This window comes from Marmota monax, unplaced genomic scaffold (assembly GCF_021218885.2).
Source record: "Marmota monax isolate L192 unplaced genomic scaffold, Marmota_monax_Labrador192_F-V1.1 WCK01_AAM20220418_F8-fsc00178, whole genome shotgun sequence".
Classification (NCBI taxonomy): Eukaryota; Metazoa; Chordata; class Mammalia; order Rodentia; family Sciuridae; genus Marmota; species Marmota monax.
This window is the reverse complement of record NW_026694501.1, coordinates 1,112,882-1,126,958: the sequence shown is the minus strand read 5'-3', so window position 1 is coordinate 1,126,958 and position 14,077 is coordinate 1,112,882.

Genomic DNA, 14,077 nt, shown 5'->3' with positions numbered 1-14,077 from the left:
GCATTCATGATAGGTGTTTTTCTTGTCATTTTTGGAAAAACTACAGGATGTGAAGACCAAAAAGACAATAAAGGATTAGATGGTGAGTGGTTATCAAATGAAACATTAGATTTACACATGATTATTGCCCAAGTATTTAACTCATTAGCTAACTCATCAATTTGATCCATAGTATATGGAGTAATAATTTTATTGGGAGAAATCCCAAACACTCCCTTTGCTGCTTTTATTCCTTTGAGTATTAATTGTCCTACAGCCTCAGGATACCTAGTAAGAATAGTGTTAGGAGAATAAGATAAATGTATCCATAATAATGGACCTTCTTGCCAAAATACTCCTGTAGGAATATTTTTTGTTGGTAGTACAATAAATAATAAAGGCAAACTTATATCAATTCTATCCAAATGCATATTTTCCATATATGTTTCAATGATTTTTAATGCCTTTCTTGCTTCAGGCATTAACATTCGGGGTGAATTTGGATCTGATGGACCTTTTAGGATATCAAATAAAGGTCCCAACTCTCCTGTTGGTATACCTAAATAAGGCCTTATCCAATTTATGTCTCCTAATAACTTTTGAAAGTCATTAAGTGATTTGAGTTGATCTACTCGTATTTGAATTTTTGGTGGACGGACCATGGTTGAGGATAATAGAACTCCTAAATAATTAATTGGAAAATTTAATTGTACTTTATCTATTGCTATCTCTAGATTATAATTTTTTAATAAGTTTGTAAGTGTGGCATAACATTCTAGCAATGTGTTTTTATCTTTGTGTGCTAATAATACATCATCCATATAGTGAAATATTTGTAGTTCAGGATTTTGATTTCTAAGTGGCTGGATTAGTTTGTTAACATAAATTTGACACATAGTTGGGCTGTTAGCCATCCCTTGAGGGAGTACTTTCCATTCATATCTCTGATCAGGACCTTCATGATTCAATGCAGGGATAGTAAATGCAAAACGTGGACTATCCTCAGGATGAATTGGAATTGAAAAAAAACAATCTTTAATATCTATAACTAAAACATACCAGGTTTTTGGCAAAGCAGACAACTGAGGAATCCCTGATTGAGCAGGTCCCATAATAACCATCTCATTATTAATGGCTCTTAAATCTTGCAATAATCTCCATTTACCAGATTTCTTTTTTTAGATAATTGACCTTGTAAACCTCCATGTCCTTGTAAAGTCTTCCATGCCTTAATTGCATCTGCAGCAATTTGTGCGTATACGCCAGGATCATATGCAATTTGTTGCTGCTGATCCTCATAAGGTCCCTTTCCTAACAACATATCTAGATTTCTCTGAGGATAACCAGCTGCTGCATTTCGCCTAGCCGTCTCCTTGCAAAATTCCTCATTGGCAACCTTCCATAACAGGTATTGTCCTCCATTTAGCACAGCTTTACACATATTAGCCCAATCTGCTGGCGTCATGTTCAAGTTGTTAATGGATTCGACCAAGCTTACAGTGAAGGGTGCTTGAGGACCATAGGTTGTTACAGCCTCTTTTAGCTGCTTCACTGTTTTGAAATTTAAAACTTGGTAAAATCGCTGCCCTCCTGCCTCAAATACAGGGCATGTTAATATTTGAGACCTTGTCTCAGGATCCCAACTATCAACTGCGGGGGTTGGGGGCCTCCCAGCATATGGAGGTGGCGCTGTTGGTTGGACACTTATGCCCTCTGGTGATAGAAAGGTGTTAGTAGCAGTCTCCTGTAGAGGTGGTGCTGTTGGTTGGACACTTACACCCTCTGGTGATAGAAAGGTGTTAGTAGCAGTCTCCTGTTGTAACTTTCCCCCTGATGGCTTTTTCTGTTTTACACTTTCTTTCTCTGTCTGACTAGCTTGAGAGGCCTTCTCTTTTACTTGAATCTTTTCCTCTGTCTGACTAACTTGAGAGACCTTCTCTTTTACTTGAATCATTATGTCTTCTCCTTCCTCTACCATTGTCTGAACTGAAGGCTTTGGACTAAGCAAACAAGATATGAATGTCCACAATGGCAATGTGCCAACTGGCAGAGTCCCTGGGCTTTTCTTTTCTATTCTTTTTAAATCTTCACCATGATGGTTCCATTGTGATATATTTAACAACTCCTCCTTAAAAAGCCATGGGCTACATTTTTGTATTGTATCAACGTATGCCCTGACTGTTCTTGATTTTACTGAGATGCCTCCTTCCTCTAACAATTTACTTAACACTCTTTCAGTTTGTTTTTTACTAATTTCTGATCCCGTATTTCTACTATAATACAACCCAACAAGATGACGCCAAACAAAACCGAGACAGAATGAAATAAAAAGGGAACAACAAAAAGTCATTATAGCCTTTCTATCCTCCTGACATGTGCATCCGTCCTTTCTCTCTATCTGTTCCTCAGACGTAAATACTTTTTCCTCAGATGTGAGCGGTTTTTCTTCCGTCTCACTCATCTCCAGGGACAGGCAACTTAAAACAAAAGTGAAGCAAAATAAAAGAGGAATCTTAAAATGGCTACCCATCCTCTCGCCCTGCCCTCAGGGGCGAGCAGTTTCACTTACCCTCAGTCTCTCCCCGTACAGGCCACCAAATGCCGCAGTCTGGCTGGGCACAATCAGGAGCCACTTGTCAAAAGAAACTAACTTTATTTTTAGAACCACACACGCCAAACAAAACAGCCTCTCAGGAAAAACCCTCAGAGCCCAACTGCCACCACCGGCTTTCCACAAGCCTCTCTCTCCCCCACAAGCTTCTCTCCACCTCCCACAATCCTCCTGCTCTTGAGGCCGATTGGCTGGGTCATGTGGGTGGAGCCAAAAAAGTCCCCCAATGAGCAGCTCCGTGGTCTGAAAGGGCAGGGAAACAGCCCAATGAGCATCACCGCAGAGGAGCCAATCAGCTAGATGTTGCTGGGGCCGCTGTGAGCCAATCATCAGCTGGCAGCTGGAAGTTTGCTGGTAGCTGGAAGTTTGCTGGGGCCCCTTCGGCTGTGGCTCTCAACATTTATTTATTTATTTATTTATTTATTTATTTATTTATTTATTTATTTTTGTAGTTGTAGATGGACAGAATGCCTTTATTTTACTTGTTTATTTTTATGTGGTGCTGAGGATCGACTGAACCCAGTGCCTCACACATGCTAGGCAAGCACTCTATCACTGAGCTACAGCCCCAGCCTGGGTTTTTTTATTTTTGCTTGGCTATTGTGGCTGGGATTATGTTCAGGATTTATTTCTCAGCAAATTCATTATTGGCATATAAAAAGCTACTAATTTTTGTATGTTGATTTTATATCTCACTACTATATTCAATTTATTGGTTCTTAAGCTCCTTTAGTGGAGTCTTTGGGTTTTTTCTATGTATAGAATCATCTTATCTACAAACAGGGATAATTTTACTTCCTTCTTATTGTTATGCTCTTTATTTCTCTCTCTTACCTAATTGCTCTAGCTAAAACTTCTAGCAGTATATTGAATACAAGTGATGAGAGTGGTAACTTGTCCTCTTATTTAATCTTAGAGGAAATGCTTTCACCTTTTCCCATTCAGTGTGATTTTAGTTGGGAGTTTGTCACATGTAGACAGTATTATGATGAGGAATGATCCTTTTATACCTACTTTATTCAGAAGTTTGATCATGGAGGGATGTCAAATCTTATGAAATGCTTTTTCTGCATCCAATGAGATGATCCTATAATTTTTATGTATTTCTTCATCATGTTGATTTAATGTATTATGTTTGTTATTTGCATACATCAAACAACGCTTGCATTGTTGGACTGAACCACCTTGATGGTGGTATATGGTGATTTTTTATATGCTGTTGAATTTGTTTTATTAGTATTTTTTTGTTGAGAGTTTTTGCATCAGGGATATTGGTTTTGCCGTTGTTGTTGTGTCCTTGTTGGGTTTTGGTAAGAGGGCACTTCGGGCCTTATAGGATGATTTCTTCCCTTTCTTTTTTTTTTTTCTTCCCTTTCAATTCTATGGAATAGTTTGAGAAGAACTGACATTGGTTCTTCTTCAAAATTTGGATAAAATTCATCAGTGAAGCCATTTGGTTCTGGGATTTTCTTTGTTGAGAGACTTTCTATTACTCATCACCATTATTTGTTTAACAAGCTTTTATATTCTTTATTTATGTTCTTAATCATATGTGTCCAGAAATTTGTCCATTCCTTCTAGATTTTTCAATTTGCTAGCATATGATTTTTTCAAAATAATCTTTAAGTATCATTTTTATTTTTGTAGTATTTCTTACAATGTTTCCCTTTTTTCTTCAAATTTTATTTATTTGGGTCTTCTGTCTTTTTTCTTGGCTAGTCTAGCTAAAGATTTATCAACACTGTTTATCTTTTCAAAGAAACACCTCTTTGTTTCATTGATCTTTTAAGTCTCTATTTTATTTTTTTCTGCTCTGATCTTTGTAATTTCTTTCCTTCTATGGATTTTGGGTTTGGTTTGCTATTGCTTTTCTAAGTCCTTATTATGTATCATTAGGTTGTTTAATTGAATTCTTCCTTCCTTCCTTTCTTCCTTCCCCTCTTTCCTTCCTTCCTTCCTTCCTTCCTTCCTTCCTCTCTTCCTTCCTTCCTTCCTCCTTCCCTCCCTACCTCCCTTCCTTCCTTCTTTGTAGGTACTCATTGTTATAAATGTCCCTCTTAGTACTGCATCCCCAATCTTTGATATATAATGTTTCTATTTTTGTTGTTGTTGTTGTTTCAAGGGATTTTTAAATTTCCCTCCTGACTTTCTCAAAGACCTATTATTCCGAGGTGTGTTGTTTGGTCTCCAGGTATTTGTAAAATTTCTACAGTTTCATTTGTTATTGACATCTAGTTTTATTTATTTATTTTTTATTTATTTTTTTTGACATCTAGTTTTATTCCATTGTAATCAGAAAAGATGCAGGATATGATTTCAAATGTTTTAAGTTTTGTTAAGACTTGCTTTGAGACTTAATATATGGTCCATCCTGGAGAAAGCTCTATGTGCTGATAAAAGAGTATTTCTGCAGCTGTTGGATGTAATATTCTATAAATGTCTGTTAAGTCCATTTGATCTATAGTATAGTTTAATTCTGATGTTTCTTTGTTGATTTTTTTGGTCTGGATGAACTCTGCCCATTGATTAGAGTATTTTAATACCCCATTACTCTTATATTAGAGCCTATCTCTCCCTTTAGGTCTAATTTTTTTTTTTTTAATAAAATTGGTGGTGCAACATTAGTTACATATACATGTATAACTGTATGTCTTTTTCTTCTTTTTTTTGTGTTGTTGGTGAGCAAACCCTTGGCTTCATGCATACTAGTCAACCTCTCTACCACTAAGCCATATTCCCAGCCCCTGTTATATCTTCTTGATGAATTAAACCTTTGATGGTTGTATAGCGACCTTCTTTGTTTCTTCTTACAGCTTTTTTCTTAATGTCTATTTTTTCAGATATAAGTATAACTACTCCTGCTCCCTTTAGGTTTCCATATGCTTGCAGTCCTTTCCCTTTCAATCTATGTGTTCCTGAACTTGTGAAGTGAATTTCTTATAGATGGCATTTTTAAAAATCTGCTTGTCCATTCTGAATCTTTTAATTGAAGAATTTAGTCTGTTTCAAGATTATCATTGAAAAATAAGGGCTTCCAAAAAAAAAAAAGATTAAAGAAAAGAAAAAGAAGGGCTTCTTATACTCATTCTGTTGATTTTCTTCTAATTGTTTTGAAAATAGGTCTTTTCTTTCTTTTTTGTTCATTTTTGTGGTTTGGTGTTTTAATGTATTGATGATGTTTGATAATTTTCTACTTCTCTTTTGTGTACTACTACCTACTACCCTTTTGATGGGATTTATACTTTCACATGCTATCTTGATGCTAGTTATCTTTCTTCCATTTCAGAGTGTAGTACTCCCTTAATTCTTCCATTTCAGAGTGTGTACTCCCTTAAGCATCTTTTGTACGGCTGGTCTGGTAGTTCTGAATTCCCTCAATATTTGCTTACCTTGGAAGATATTTCTTCTTTCTTTTTGAAGGTTAACCTTGCTGGGTATAGTAATCTTGGTTGGCAGTTATTTTCTTACAGAGCTGGAATACATCATTCCATTCCTTCCTGGTCTACAGGATTATATTGACAGTTTGACGATAATATGTCATGGTGAAAATTCTTTCTGATCATATCTTTTTGGGATTCTATAAGACATGGATGCCCATGTTTTCCCCATTGTTAGTGTTTTTTTTTTTTTCTGCTACTATTTTATTGAATAGTTTTTCTTTTTTTTGTGGGGGAGGATACTGGGGATTGAACTTAGGGGCACTCAACCACTGAACCACATCCCCAGCTCTATTTTGTATTTTATTTAGAGACAGGTTTAGCATCTCGCTTTTGCTGAGGCTGGCTTTGAACTTGTGATCCTCCTGTCTCTGCCTCACAAGCTGCTGGGATTACAGGCATGCACCACTGTGCCCAGCTTGAATAGGTTTTCTTTTTCTCTCTTTTTTTTTAGTGGGGAGCATTCCCTTTAAAATCTGGAACAAGACAAGGATGTACTTTTTTTTTTTAAGAGAGAGAGAGAATTTTTTAATATTTATTTTTTAGTTTTTGGCGGACACAACATCTTTGTATGTGGTGCTGAGGATCGAACCCGGGCCGCACGCATGCCAGGCGAGCGCGCTACCACTTGAGCCACATCCCCAGCCCCTTGAATAGGTTTTCTATGCCTGTGACCTTTACCTTTTTGCCTTTAGGTTGTCCAAAGACACATGTTTATTGGTTTAATGATGTCCAAAGATCTTAAACTAATTAATCAATTAATTAATTCTTTCTCTCAATGGGATATTTCAAGTGATCTATCCTCAAGTTCAGATATTCTTTCTTCCACTTGATCTAATTTATTGTTGAGGCTTTCAGCTGAATTTTTATGTGATTTATTGAACTCTTCATTGCCAAGATTTGTGTTTGGTTCTTTTTCAAAATCTCTATCCCAGGGTTGGGGATATAGCTCAGTTGGCAGAGCGCTTACCTCATATGCACAAGGCCCTGGGTTCAATCCTCAGCACCACAAAAACAAAACAAATAAAAACAAAAAAACTATATCCCTTTGCTGACTTTCTCATTTATATCCTGAATTATCTTCCTAATTTCATTTAACTGTTTATCTGTATTCTCTTGGATCTCACAGAGCTTTTTAAAGTTCTTTATCAGGCATTTCACCCATTTTTATTCTTTGGAATCTGTTACTAGAGAATTATGATCTTTTAGAGGTGTCATATTATCTTTTTTTATATATGTTTTTGGTGTTCCTGTATTGAGCTTTGTGTATCTGATGAATCAGGTAGCTCTGCCACTATTATGGGTTGACATTCTTAGTAAGCAACTTTTTCCTGAAGAGGTGTCTTAGGGTGTTGGTTTGTTATGCAAAACTGGCTTTATTTCTAGCTGGGAACAGTCATGTAGACCCCATACTTTCTTTGGCTGTAAGTAATGAGTTTGGGCACAGTTTGTAGCATGTCAGAATTGGAGAGATCCACTGTCTCAGCTGGCCCTACATGAATGGGGACACTAGGGCTAGGGTTGTGGCTCAGTGGTAGAATGCTTGCTTAGCACGTGTGAGGCACTGGGTTTCAGTCTTAGCACCACATAAAAAAATAAATAAAGGCATTGCATCCAATTACAACTAAAAAAAAAAGTAAAAGTAAAAAAGAATGGGGACACTGGAATTTCAGACAGTATGATGTAGACAGCAGTAGATAAGGGGAACCGACTGTGTAGCTACTCCTACAATGAGAGTGGTGGCCCTATTGAGTGATGGAGTTTCAGCAGGCACTGCTGATGTTGGTTCTGTTGTTAGCAAGGGACTCTGACGCTGGTGGCACTGTGGCACCACGAGGCCCGTGTCCTCTGCCAGGCCCCAGTACTTCACGGGGAAAGGCAGTGGCAAGAGCAACAGCACCCCGTCTGTAGTGCTCTCAGCAAGTCTTGACAGCAGCCATGACCAGATGTGGTGTGGGATCTACCTGTGTCCAGAACCAAGTGTGGTGGCTTCTGCGGCTGTGGGAGTGCCCTCCCAGGAGTGGTACCTAAGCCTCCCTAAGATGTGCTCTCTTGAAGACAGGATGATGGCCTGGTTCCCCAAACACACGGACACTTTCAGTTGTAGTGCTGCCCAGGAGCAAGCGTGATACAGCCAGTGTGTGCAAGAGTCCCCTCAGGGGATCCTTTGGCCACGTATACCCAGGACAGGGTGATGGATGTGACTTTTCTCTCTCTGATTCTTTCACCTGGAGTGCCCACCTGAGAGCAAGTGGAAATAGGATGCAGCCAGAGCTGAGTGAGCTTTGTCTCCAGACCTCCTTTGACCCCACCATGAGTGGGGTGACAGCAGGAGCCAGCATTGCTCAAGGTCCTCTCAGCATACCCCTGTGGGTGGCACAGCCATGGAACCCAGTGTTCTTTCCCTGCTTTATCAGTAGCAGATGTCCGTGAGCTGGAGCAGGGAGGGGTGGGTGAGAACTGCATTTGCCTTTAGTCCTGCCACTGGCCACGCCTGTCCTCAGAAGTCAAGTTCCCAGATCTCCTGGGTCACAAGGCCAGTGCCCTCTGCTCCTCAGCACGTTCCAACACCTTTCTCCTGCCATGCAGGGCACCCAGCAGGTTTGAGTCAGAGTCCCTCTGCTGGGACAGGTTAGGTTTTCAAGGCAGCAACAAGCTACAACAAGCCCTGTGGGGCCCTAGAGATGGGATTATGCAGGGATCTCTGATCTTAAAGCAGTCCACATTCTGACAGTAATTCACCTCTCAAGATGCTCCTGGCTGCAGCACCCTGGGGAATAACAAGGATTCTTTTCTTTTTTTAAAAAAAAAAATTGTTCTTTTTAAATGCACATGACAGTACAGTATATATTGACATCTTATCCATATGGAATTTATAAATTCCCATTCTTGTGATTGTACATGATGTGGAGTTACACTGGTCGTATATTCATATAAGAATATAGAAGAGTGATGTCTGATTCATTCTACTGTCTTTCCTGTTCCCATCCCCTCTACCTTCCCTTCATCCCCCTTTGTCTAATCCACTGAACTTTTATTCTTCCTTCCCCCACCCTTATTGTGTATTAGCATCCACATAGGAGAGAGAATATTAAGCCTTTGGTTTTTTGGAATTGGCTTATTTCACTCAGCATGGTAGTCTACAGATCCATCCATTTACTGGCAAATGCCAAAACTTCATTATTTTTTATGGCCAAGTAATATTCAATTGTGTATATATACAACATTTTCTTTATCCATTCATCTCTTGCAGGGCACCTAGTCTGGTTCCATAGTTTAGCTATTGTGAATTGAGCTGCTATAAACATTGATGTGGCTGAATCACTATAGTATGCTGATTTTAAGTCCTTTGGACATATATGAAGAAGTAAGATAACTGGGTCAAATGGTGGTTCCATTCCAAGTTTTCTGAGGAATCTCCATCCTGCTTTCCATATTGGTAGCACCAATTTTCAATACCACCAGCAATTTATGAGTATACCTCTTTCCCCACATCCTCACCAACATTTATTACTATTTGTATTCTTGATAATTGTCATTCTGCCTGGGGTGAGTTGAAATCTCAGTAGTTTTAATTTGCATTTCTCTAATTGCTGGAGATGTTGAACATTTTTTCATATATTTGTTGACTTGTATTTGTATTTCTAGTGTGAAATGCCTGTTGAGTTCCTTTGCCCATTTATTGATTGGGTTATTCGTTTTTTCAGTGTTCAGTTTTTTTAGTTCTTTGTATACCCTGGAGATTAATGCTCTATCTGAGGAGCACATGGCAAAGATTAAGAAAGGTCAGTTTTGAAATAAGCTCTCAGTGTTTGAGCAATAAGCACGAAGTGGACCTGTTATAACCCACAAAGTTGGTTATGCAAGCAAGTTACTAAAAGGAAGTGAAACTAGAGGGTTTGTTCAGGTTTTTCCGTGGTTTCAAGTTTTCCTGGATTACAATCCTAATTAGCCCTAAAGATATTTCTCTGTTCTTAATTAGATTGATTTTGTTCTCCATCAACAACAACAGCAACACACACACACACACACACACACATAAAGTTTTAAGTAATGATTGTCTTTAAGTGAATACTTTAGTTATTCTTTTTATGGTCCTATAGTTTCCAAATACACGAGTCATATTTTTGTGCCGTCTGGCTGGGCACAAATGCCGCAGTCTGGCTGGGCACACAATCACGAGCCACCACACAGCTTGTAGATTCAAACAGCAGCTCTTTATTCCCGAACTCACACCAGCCGTCTACAATCACGTTCTGGGGAAATCCACGTTCTCTGCCCAAATTCCCCTCCACTGGGCTTCTATCTCCAAAATATACTGTCTGAATCCCGTGAGAACTCAAGGGGAACTCAGGCAGCAGGATACGCCCTATTCCCAGCAGGAATAATCTTAAACCTTAAACCTGGAACCTAAACTGGGAACGCCCTAAACAGGATTATCTTAAAACCGGGAACACCCTAATCTGCCTTGGTCCTTGAGCAAGGTCACGTACATTCAATGTCACTGCAACATGGGGTACGCTGGCAAGGAAATTGTCATACCTACTTGGGTAATGGCTCCCAGCATCTCCCCCCTTCTGATTAATTAAACAACAAGCAATGTGGCTTAAGGACCGTGCCTGGTAGGTTGTCCAATTCAACATATGGTTCTTACCCGTCATCGGAAAACTGACCTTTAGGCGTCAGCCTCCTGTCTTAGGTTGATACCACTGCAATTGAATCATACCCGTCACTGACTACCGGTCCAGCATACAGCCATACTTGTGGATAGGTCTATGCACCAGTGGGGGGGGGGGTGAGGTTCTTTGCCTCACCTCTGTTGGCCCCCAAATTTGGCCTTGGTGCCAGTGGGGGAGTGAGGTTAATGTGGCTTATGGACCGTGCCTGGTAGGTTGTCCAATTCAACATATGGTTCTTACCCGTCATCGGAAAACTGACCTTTAGGCGTCAGCCTCCTGTCTTAGGTTGATACCACTGCAATTGGATCATACCCGTCACTGACTACCGGTCCAGCATAAGCCATTGGCCCCCAAATTTTAGACCATCACTAGCAGAAGGGAGGAGGATACAGAAATGCCACGACACCAAGCCAATTGACGGCTCCTTGGGAAAAATTGCATCACTGGTGACACCATCAGCAAAGATATGCCAGCATTACCACAATTCGCTGCACCAAACGATAGTTACATAGTCCAGGCAAGTTCTGCAAGCAGTTCAAAGCAGAGGAATCTATCAGTATGTCCATTTCCTCCCAAAATCCATTTCCTCCCAAAGTAAGTTGACTCTTTGAGCATTACTTGTTGAGTTCTTCACCGGCACTGGGATGGAGATAGGAATTCTGGCAATGATGCTAAAGAGACATTATCCTGAAAAGAATTATTAAATATAATGAAAAGGAAAGGTGAAAGTAAACAAACAGATCTGTTAACCTACTTTAAAAACAATCCTTAACAGCTTTTTACCTAATTTAAATTAGTAAACAAACAGATCTGTTAACCACCTTTAAAAACAATCCTTAACAGCTGTTTACATAATTTAAATTAAACCATTTAAATCACGTGAATAAAAAAAAATAATAATAATTTGGATCCATTTTTTCATGAGCACTCCTCATATAAGAAATATGGACATACGCACATACAGACATACAACACAAAACACAAGAGTGTACACAAACGTACAACACATAAGAAAATAGTAAAGGCCTTGTAGCTTTACCTAGGTGAAATCTCCATTGCAATGTTTAAAAACTCCACAGTCAAAAAATAAAACTGATCAGAAAAACATTAACCTAGGTTTGTATGAGCTCAAAAAATAAAAATAGAACCTTATGATGTGGAAAAATGCAATAATAAAATAGCTATTGAAAAAAGCATCCTGGTTAATCACTGTCGCAGATGTAAGAATGGCCAAGCTGGAGTTCTGGATATCAGCTGTTATGGATTTGAGTCAAATCATCTTCTTTTCGATCTGTAGAAACTGTTTTAGTTAATCTCTCTGGACTCCAAATGGGCTGCTGTTCTCCCTGTGGAAAAACACAAACAGACCCCCGACTCCAGACAATCACTGGGTCAGGACCTTTCCATTGTCCTGTTAGAATATCTTTCCAAAGTACTTTAGGCTTATGTACATTTTTTGGATACATATGCCTTTCCGCAGCACTAAGTCCTGATGAATCCAAATTTAAAAAGTTTAGAGTAAAAAGCGTTATTTTAAGTTTATCTTTGGGGGATATATACCCCCTTCCAATTCCCTCTTTTTGCTTTAATAAGTATGTTTTAATAGTTTGATGAGCTCTTTCAACTATGCCTTGTCCCTGTGGATTGTATGGGATTCCTGTTATATGAGTAACACCAAATGATGAGCAAAATTGTTTAAAAGAGGTAGAGGTATAGCCAGGACCATTATCAGTTTTTAACTGTTTAGGAACACCCACAGTGGCAAAATTTTGTAAGCAATGAGCTATAACATCTTTAGTTTTTTCTCCGGCATGAAGGGAGCCCATCAAAAATCCAGAAGAAGTATCGACTGTAACGTGTAAATATTTTAATTTTCCAAATTCTGGCAAGTGTGTGACGTCCATCTGCCAAATATGGTTAGGTATCAGTCCTCTAGGATTGACTCCAAGATTAACTTGTGGTAAAAATGTCACACAATTTTGACATTGTTTTATTATATGTCTGGCTTGTTCCTTAGTTATTTTAAAACGCTTTTGTAAAGTATTAGCATTAACATGAAATCTTTTATGAAAATTTGTAGCTTCTTCAAATGTAGAGAAAATATGTATGTCATGTGTAGTTTTATCTGCTAAATCATTCCCTAAACTAAGGGCTCCAGGCAATCCTGTATGTGCCCTAATATGTCCTATAAAGAATGGATCTTTTCTGTCCCAGATTAGACTTTGTATAGTAGAAAGCAAAGAGAAAACAGTAGAAGAAGGGGAAATCCTACCAGCATCTTCAAGAGATACTATAGCATTAACTACATACTGACTATCAGAAAATAAATTAAATACAGAATCTTTAAACATCAAAAAAGCTTGTAAAACTGCATTAAGCTCTACCTTTTGAGCTGATTGTTTGGGTACTAAAAATGTAAAAGTTTGATCAGGGGTAACTACTGCTGCTGTACCATTATTTGACCCATCAGTGAATATATTTGGAGCATTCATGATAGGTGTTTTTCTTGTCATTTTAGGAAAAACTACAGGATGCTTAGACCAAAAAGACAACAAAGGATTAGATGGTAAATGATTATCAAATGAAACATTAGATTTACACATGATTATTGCCCAAGTATTTAACTCATTAGCTAACTCATCAATTTGATCCATAGTATATGGAGTAATAATTTTATTGGGAGAAATTCCAAACACTCCCTTCGCTGCTTTTATTCCTTTGAGTATTAATTGTCCTACAGCCTCAGGATACCTAGTAAGAATAGTGTTAGGAGAATAAGATAAATGTATCCACAATAATGGACCTTCTTGCCAAAATACTCCTGTAGGAATATTTTTTGTTGGTAGTACAATAAATAATAAAGGCAAACTTATATCAATTCTATCCAAATGCATATTTTCCATATATGTTTCAATAATTTTTAATGCCTTTCTTGCTTTAGGAGTTAACATGCGGGGTGAATTTGGATCTGATGGACCTTTTAGAATATCAAATAAAGGTCCCAATTCTCCTGTTGGTATACCTAGATAAGGCCTTATCCAATTTATGTCTCCCAATAACTTTTGAAAGTCGTTAAGTGATTTGAGTTGATCTACTCCTATTTGAATTTTTGGTGGATGGACTGTTGGCAGCAGGTCCACCCTGGCCCCTGGAGCCCTACCTCCACTAGTTTGTTCTGCATGCCAGTGTGGCCAGCTCACAAGGCCATGGCGAACTTGCGGTTTTTCTGTTCCTGCTTGTCCGTCTGAGACATATGTATCCCACGGGAATGCCTTGACCTTTTCTGGTCTGATGGACTTATTGTTAAGGGAGGCTTCGGTACCTGACAATAATAGATGTTGAAACTAAATTTCTCCCCCCTCCCTCCTGCT